The sequence below is a fragment of the Triticum dicoccoides genome, chromosome 2B (assembly GCF_002162155.2).
Source record: "Triticum dicoccoides isolate Atlit2015 ecotype Zavitan chromosome 2B, WEW_v2.0, whole genome shotgun sequence".
Lineage (NCBI taxonomy): Eukaryota > Viridiplantae > Streptophyta > Magnoliopsida > Poales > Poaceae > Triticum > Triticum dicoccoides.
This window is the reverse complement of record NC_041383.1, coordinates 780,060,263-780,068,974: the sequence shown is the minus strand read 5'-3', so window position 1 is coordinate 780,068,974 and position 8,712 is coordinate 780,060,263.

Here is an 8,712-nt window from a genome sequence, read left to right as displayed (position 1 = left end):
TCAAAGCGTATTTGTACAAGTAGTGTGATAAGCAACAGGGCTATTTAACATGCCCAGACCAAGGGAGAGCTACGTGCGGGTCCTTAAAACATGCATAATGATCGTTTAAAGAAACCACCTGGAAATTCCCTTATACGTCAATGCTTCTTGCCGTCTTGGTGTATCCGTCCCTTGATAGGTCTGGTAATCAGGTCACTAGGAAAGGCCTGGGGAAAAAAAGAAACCTGAAAAGAAAAAGAAAAAGTGAAAGTATGTGGGTCCAGGGGCGGTTGAGCCGTATTATGGACCACGATCTAGCTGTGCCTCCGTCTATGCCCATGGTATTTTGAGTGCGTAGTTATGTACACGCGGTACGAATGGCGCCATTTGGTTGGGACTGGGAAGGAGGCCGAATTGCTAGTTAAGCTCTTGACGAGCTGGACTGTCCTGTTGCAGAGTAGTTCGGACTCGTTTGACAGTGTCCGGGAGCTTTGTCGCCGAATGAAGGTTCTGCCTGAAAAGGCCGCTCCGTGCTTCTACTGCAAGGGCAGCGGTGTGCTCCTCGGTAGGGAGGGAGCGTTCTGTGTTTCAATGACTGTTATGACACCGCGTGGTCTGGGCATCTTGAGTTTGAGATAAGCGTAGTGTGGCACCACATTGAATCGAGCAAATGCGATTCGTCCGAGCAGTGCGTGATAGCCACTGCGGAAGGGGACGATATCGAAGATCAACTCTTCGCTTCGGAAGTTGTCCGGGGATCCGAAGACCACCTCCAGTGTGATTGAGCCCGTACAACGGGCCTCTACACCTGGTATGACTCCTTGAAAGGTGGTTTTTGTGGGCTTGATCCTTGAGGGATCAATACCCATTTTCCACACTGTATCTTGATAGAGCAGGTTCAGGCTGCTGCCACCGTCCATGAGGACTCGCGTAAGATGGAACCCGTCAATGATTGGGTCGAGGACCAGTGCGGCTGAACCGCCATGACGGATACTGGTCGGATGGTCCCTGCGATCGAAGGTGATCGGGCAGGACGACCATGGGTTGAATTTTGGGGCGACTGGCTCCATCGCGTAGATGTCCCTGAGCGTGCGCCTGCGCTCCCTCTTGGGGATATGGGTAGCGTATATTATGTTCACCATTTTAACTTGGGGGGGGGGGACTTCTTCTGTCCCCCTGTGTTCGGTGGCCGGGGCTCCTCGTCATCGTCCTTGCTTTGCGATCCCTGCTCCTTGTTCTTGGCATTTAACTTGCCGGCTTGTTTAAAACCCAACAATCTCTGTTGGTATGATTGGCTGGTTTATCAGGAGGGCCATGGATTTGACATGGACGGTCGAGTATGCGATCCAAGCTGGACGAGCCCAGATTGTTTCTTTTATATGGCTTCTTCCACTGACCGGACTTAGAGCCACTGAATCCGGCGTTGACCGCCATGTCCTCTGTGTTGTCACCGTTGCTTCTACGCTTGTGTCTGTTGTGTCGGGGCTTGCCATTGCTATTTCTAGCTTCAGAAGTGCCAGGTTCGGTTGTATTATTATTGCTACGGGCTAGCCAGCTATCCTCGCCCGCGCAGAAGCGGGTCATAAGCGTCGTGAGGGCTGCCATGGACTTTGGCTTTTCTTGGCCGAGGTGTCGGGAGAGCCATTCGTCCTAGATGCTAGTTTAAAGGCCGCTAGGGCTTCGGCATCCGAACAGTCGGCGATCTGGTTCCTTTTAGTTAAGAACCTAGTCCAAATTTTTCTGGCTGACTCTCCGGGCTGTTGAACTATGTGACTTAAGTCGTCGGCATCCGGAGGTCGGACTTATGTACCCTGGAAGTTGTCGAGGAAGGCGTCTTCCAAGTCTTCCCAGCTGCCAATTGAGTTTTCGGGCAAACTGTTCAACCAGTGTCGAGAAGGTCCCTTGAGTTTTAACGGGAGGTACTTGATGGCGTGAAGATCATCACTGCGGGCCATATGAATATGGAGGAGAAAAATCCTCAATCCATACTATGGGGTCCGTTGTCCCATCATATAATTCGATATTCACGGGTTTAAACCCTTCCAGGAATTCATGTTCCATTACTTCATCAGTGAAACAAAGGGGGTGTGCGGCGCCTCTATATCGGGCCAAGTCGTGACGTAGCTCGGATGGAGTTCGTCTGCGGTCTTTGGTCCGGGCGTGGTTATGTTTGTCACGTCCGGCCGGATGGCCATCGTCGCGCATCAGGGCACGCCCCTGCGATCCATAGATCGATCTGGTCTGACCTGCTCTTTTTTTCAGGTCATGTCGCAGGTCATATGTGTATCCCCGAGCTGTTGTGTCTCTATTCTTACGGCGAGGTATTGCGGGCTGGTGTTCGGCTTGAGTTGTCGCTTTGTCCCGGCCACATGGTGGTCGGTCAGCCGCATTACGCGCTAGTAGGACGGGCTCCAGCGCCTCGCCATCGAATTGGGGTAACAATTTGCATTTCGGGTAACTTTTGGTTGGGCGCTCGAGGCCGTATTCCTCGGCTGCCAGGACATTAGTCCATCTGTCATTGAGTAGATCTTGATCAGCTTGAAGCTGCCGCTGCTTCTTTTTCAGGCTCCTTGCAGTGGCTATTAGCCGGCGCTTAAAGCTCTCCTGATCGACGGGCTCCTCAGGCACAATAAAGTCTTTGTCGCCGAGGCTTGCCTCATCCTCGGAGGGTGGAAGATAATTACTATCCTCCGAGTCTTCGTTAACGGCCTGTTCATTAGGGCTGACTCGCCCATCCTCCCGTTCATCCTGTTCGGAAGCTCAACGGGGTCTTCGTTGTCTTCGGCATCGTCCGGAGTATTATTTTCTCCTGTGCCGGTATTGCTATTTTTCCCACGGCGTGGTTTAGCACGGCGCCGCTGATGTCGATGCTTTGGCTATATCTCAGGAGGCTTATCCTCGACTGGATCCTTTTCATTGTCGCCGTTGTTCTCTTTGGGTGTATCCACCATGTATACGTCATATGAGGATGTGGCTGTCGTAAGCCCTATAAGCGGTGGTTTTTGTGCCTGCTCCTCTCCGGCATCGTTGTCCATACCGTCAATGTCTTCGAAGCCGTAATCGAGCATGTCGGTTAAGTCTTCGACAGTGGGTATGAAGTGGGTGGTGGGTGGGAAGTGGAATTCCCCGTCATCAGCTTCCAATCCAAACCGGATATAGTTCGGCTGAGAGTTCCCTGATAAGGAGATGGCTTTTAGTGAGTTTAGCACGTCGCCTAAAGGTGAGTGCCGGAAGATGTTCATGGAGCTGAACTCGGCGATCGGCACCTAATCAGGTTCGATGGGCGCGGATGCACGCAGTTCGGAACCTATGGCCAGAGACGAATCCGAGGTTCTGGTGACACAGGCCCCGCTCGAGGTTGGATCTGTGTGCGTCTCTAACGCCGCTGAGTCTGCGGCTTCCACGACGGGGTTGAGCTTCCCGTCCTCGGATGGCGCAATCTGCTCTGGATCCAGGGCTAGAGCAGTTACAGGTGCCATCTCCTGGACACGGTCCGATGAAAGATTTAGGTCTGGTAACAGGGAGCGGCTGTCATGGGCTCGAATCCGTCAAAGATCAAGTCTCCACGGATATCGGCAACGTAATTCAAGCTTCCAAACCTGACCTGATGGCCAGGGGCGTAGCTGTCGATCTGCTCTAGATGGCCAAGTGAGTTGGCCCGCAGTGCGAAGCCGCCGAATACGAAGATCTTTCCAGGGAGGAAAACCTCCCCCTGGATTGCATTGTTGTAGATGATTGACGGAGCCAACAAACCTTTTGGTGACGACGCAGCGGAACTCTCAATGAAAGCACCAATGTCGGTATCAAAACCGGCGGATCTCGGGTAGGGGGTCCGGAACTATGCGTCTAAGGTTGATGGTAACAGGAGGCGGGGGACACGATGTTTACCCAGGTTCGGGCCCTCTCTATGGAGGTAATACCCTACTTCCTACTTGATTGATCTTGATGAATATGAGTATTACAATAGTTGATCTACTACGAGATCATAATGGCTAAAACCTTAAAAGTCTAGCCTGTATGATTATGATTGCCTCTACGGACTAAGCCCTCCGGTTTATATAGACACCGGAGGGGACTAGGGTTGTACAAAGTCGGTTACAAGGAAAGGAATCTTCATATCCGGGCGCCAATCTTGCCTTCCATGCCAAGGAGAGTCCCATCTCGACACGGGAGAGAGTCTTCGGTCTTGTATCTTCATAGCCCATCAGTCCGGCCCATGTCAATAGGCCGGACGCCAAAGGACCCCTTAATCCAGGACTCCCTCAGGAACCCCGGGTGCCGCCGGTCATGGTGCTCATCCGCCGAGTCACATACATCAACAGGCAGCTTCTACGTCACCGGAAAGCTGTCCGGAATGGCCCAGCCACCCGTTGGATCCCCCTCCTCTATCCCAACAGGGTCGGATGACCATATCCGCGTCGGCGCATGGATGGATGGGGTGTGGGGGGCCATGACTAGCGAGGGAGACACCTCTTCGACCATGTCCGAACCTCCCTGCGTCGCCGCCGCCGCCTCCCTCTCGCTGCCGGCGTCGCCGCAACTTTCGGGCGACGTTCTCTACCTTGCAAGATGGAGCCGAAGAAGGGACGCCGACGGATGAGGCGGACTGCGTCTCCGTGGTGACGGTCAAGGACGGGCTCGACGGCATCTCCGGCGGTGGATCGGGACATGTGGTGAGGATGGTGAGCAAGGGTGGACGACGGCGATGGCTCAAGCGCGGGAAAGGATGGAGGACGGCGGGAGGAGGAGGAAGGGCCTGGTGGATTTGGTGCAATTTGGGGTAGTGGCGTCTTGTCGGGTCCGACGTGGCGGGCGTGCCTGGGCGCCCCCATATCCGCCCCATATTTGGGCTGGATATGAGGGGTGCCGGTCAGCCCAAGCGTTTGAGGCCTGTTTGAGGCGCCCGGCTAGGTCGAAAAATCGCGACCGATTAGTGACCGGGCGGCCCGCCCTGGCGTTGGCCCTAAACCCGTCTCAAACGCTTGGGAAGATGGCCTGGTCACTGACCGGTCACAAAAAGTGATCCAGATGGGCTCATCAAACGAGTGTCAAACATCTGGGCTGACCGGCACCCCTCATATCTAGCCTATATCTAGAGTGGATATGGTGCGCCCAGGCACGTCGGATTGACGAGGGGTCTCACACAGAATCGCCCGGAAACCCGGCGGTCCGACAGACATATCCTTCGGTAGGTGGCGTGAACGCCGCGGGGCGCCGCTCTGGCTCGCCGCCCGAGCCCATCCACCACATCTCACTCCGCTGCTCTTCCCATTCCCTCCGGCTTCACATGGTTCGGCAAAAGAAGACCACCTATGCTACGCTCACGATGAAGCACCGATTCAAGAATGAGCAGGAGATCCGGGTGAGGCGCGCCAACCAACTCAGTCAGAATGGAGGAAATAGTGTCATGTTCAATGGAGCCAAGCGACTGGGTCAGAACGCACCCTGTTCATCGGGAGCCAACCTGCTTGGATAGAATAGCCAAAACATGGTCCTATTTATTGGCTGGGAGTCTGCATACCACAAAACGGAGGAAACAGACTTCTGTTCAATCGCCTACGGTCGAAACGGGGTCCTGTTCGTTGGGAGGGCTGCGGCGCACAACAAAACAGAGGAAATAGACTTCTCTCCAACCACCTACGGTCGAAATGAGGTCCTGTTCATCGGGAGGGGTTCTGGCGTACCGCGAAAAGGACTTCTCACCAACTGCGTATGGTTGAAACGGGGTTCTATTGACCGGGAGGGGTCTGGCATACCGCAAAACGGAGAAAACGGACAATCCAACTGCCTACGGTCAAAACAGAGTCCTGTTCATCGGGAGGGGTGTGGTGTACCGCAAAACGGGAATCCACAGGCTACTGTTCATCCACCATTGACTTCCTCTCCAGCCTCCACTAGTTACTATTCATCACTGTTGACTTCCTCCAGCCTCCACGAGGTCCTGTTCATCCACCCCCAACCGGCTGGGGTGTGGCGTACCATGACACGGCCTCCTCGGGGTCCTATTAATCCAGCGGCAACCGCCTACTACCATGGGGTCATGTCCATCCAACCCCCTGATATGTCTCCGTCGTATCTATAATTTTTGATTGTTTCATGCCATTATCCTACAATTTTATATGATTGGCAACATTTTATATGATTTGTTGGACTAACATATTGATCCAGTGCCCAGTGCCAGTTCCTGTTTGTTGCATATTTTTTGTTTTGCAGAAAATCCATATCAAACAAAGTCCAAACATAATAAAAATTTACGGAGATTTATTTTGGAATATATGTGATTTCTGGGAAAAAGAATCAACGCGATACTATGCCCGAGCACGTGACAAGCTCGGAGGGCGCGGGCCCCCCTAGGCGTGCCTAGGGGGCTTGTGGCTCCCTTGTAAGGCAGTTAGGCCCTTCTTCTGCCGCAAGAAAGATAATATCCGGAGAAAAATCCCCTCAAAGTTTCAGGCCAATCGGAGTTACGGATCTCCGGAAATTTAAGAAACGGTGAAGGTATAGAAAACAGGAACGCGAAACAGAAAAGAGTAGAGAGAGAGAGAGAGATCCAATCTCGGAGGGGCTCCTCCCCTCTGGGAGCCATGGCGTCCATGGACCATAGGGGAAACTCTCCTCCCATCTGGGGTGGGGGGAGGCCAAGGAAGAATAAGGAGGGGGGGGGGCTCTCTCCCCCTCTCTCCCGGTGGCATCGGAACACCGCCGGGGCAATCATCGTGACGATGATCTGCACCAACAACTTCACCTCCGTCAACACAAACTCTCTCCCCCTCTGTGCAGTGGTGTAACACGTCTTCTCCCCCATTGTAATCTCTACTTAAACATGGTGCTTAACGCTATATATTATTATCCAATGATATGTGGTAATCCTATGATGTTTGAGTAGATTCTTTTTGTCCTATGGGTTGATTGATGATCGTGATTGGTTCGAGTTGTATGTCTTATTTTGGTGTTGTCCTATGATGCCATCCGTGTCACGCAAGCGTGAGGGATTCCCGCTGTATGGTTTGCAATACGTTTGACTGAAACACAAATCCGAGTAAGGGGGTTGTTGCGTATGGGAGTAAAGAGGACTTGTTACTTAATGCTATGGTTGGGTTTTACCTTAATGATCTTTGGTAGTTGTGGATGCTTACTAGAGTTCCAATCATAAGTGCATACGATCCCAGTACGGAAAGTATGTTAGCTCATGCCTCCCCCTCATATAAAATTGCAATAATGACTACCAGTCTAGTAATCGATTCCCCAGGGACAAATCCTTTTCTTGTGTTACAAAAGCTTTCTACTAAACAACAAACTTTTATTATCTTGCAAATTACTCATAGTTTTATTCTCGCAAAGTACTCCTAGTTTTATTCTTGCAAAGTAGTTCTAGCATTACACCTACAAAGTACTTCTAGTTTCATACTTGTTCTAGGTAAAACAAACATTAAGTGTGCGTAGAGTTGTATCGGTGGTCGATAGAACTTGAACGGAATATTGAGTCTACCTTTAGCTCCTCATTGGGTTCGGCACTCTTATTTATCAAGAAAGGCTACAACTGATCCCCTATACTTGTGGGTTATCAAGACCTTTTCCTGGCGCTATTTTTGGGGAGCAATAACGTGGGGTTGATATTCTCGTGTGTGCTTGTTTGCTTTATCACTAAGTAGTTTTATTTTCTGTTCCACTAGGTAGTTTTTATTTTGTGCTCTTGTTTTCTATCTTTAATTATGTGTAGAAAACGTAAAATACCAAAATAATAATAATTGTAGTTGCTAAACCAATAGTTGAAGAACCACCCAAAATCTTTCCTACTGCTGAAGCTTTCTATTTGGATCATCTTCGATCCCTTTGTGCTCGTGCTGAAAACCCAACTAGCTTAGTTGAGGGAAAATCATTAGATGAGCATGCTCATTTTGTGCATCATATTAATAGTTTGAATTGATCTGCTTGGAATTTATGTGAGATACATGATTTTACTTGTTGTTCCGAAGACCCAAAAAACACCTTCAATACCAATGTGAGTTTAAGGATAATGGAATCTTATCTTCTTATGCCAAGGGTGTTTATAGTTACTATGATATTGAACAAATAGAAGAATTTGTTGCCTTTAAGGGTGCATATGAAGTTGCCTCAACCATAGGCTCTATAATGTATGCCATGCTGTGTACCATACATGATGTGTGTCTTGCCAAAAGTCTGGCAGAGAGGTACCGAAGTGATCCGGGAGTAGATAACTGGACAACGGTCAAGAATATCCTGAAGTACCTGAAAAGGACTAAGGACATGTTTTTCGTTTATAGAGGCGACGAAGAGCTCGGCGTAAAGGGTTACGTTGATGCTAGTTTCGACACAGATCCGGATGACTCTAAGTCTCAAACCAGATACATATTCATATTAATGGTGGAGCGGTCAGTTGGTGCAGTTCCAAGCAGAGCGACATGACATTATCTACATGTGAAGCAGGGTATATAGTTGTTTCAGAAGCAACGCAAGGAGTCTGGATGAAGGAGTTCATATCCGATCTGGGCGTAGTACCTAGTGCATCGGATCCAGTGACTATCTTTTGTGACAACACTGGAGTTATTGCCATTGACAACACTCCATTTGTAATTATGATAAGGATGGAGACATAGAACTTTGCAAAGTACATATGAATCTGAATGTGGCAGACCCGTTGACTAAACCTCTTCCACGGGCAATGCATGATCAACACCAAGACTCCATGGGTGTTAGATTCATAACTATATA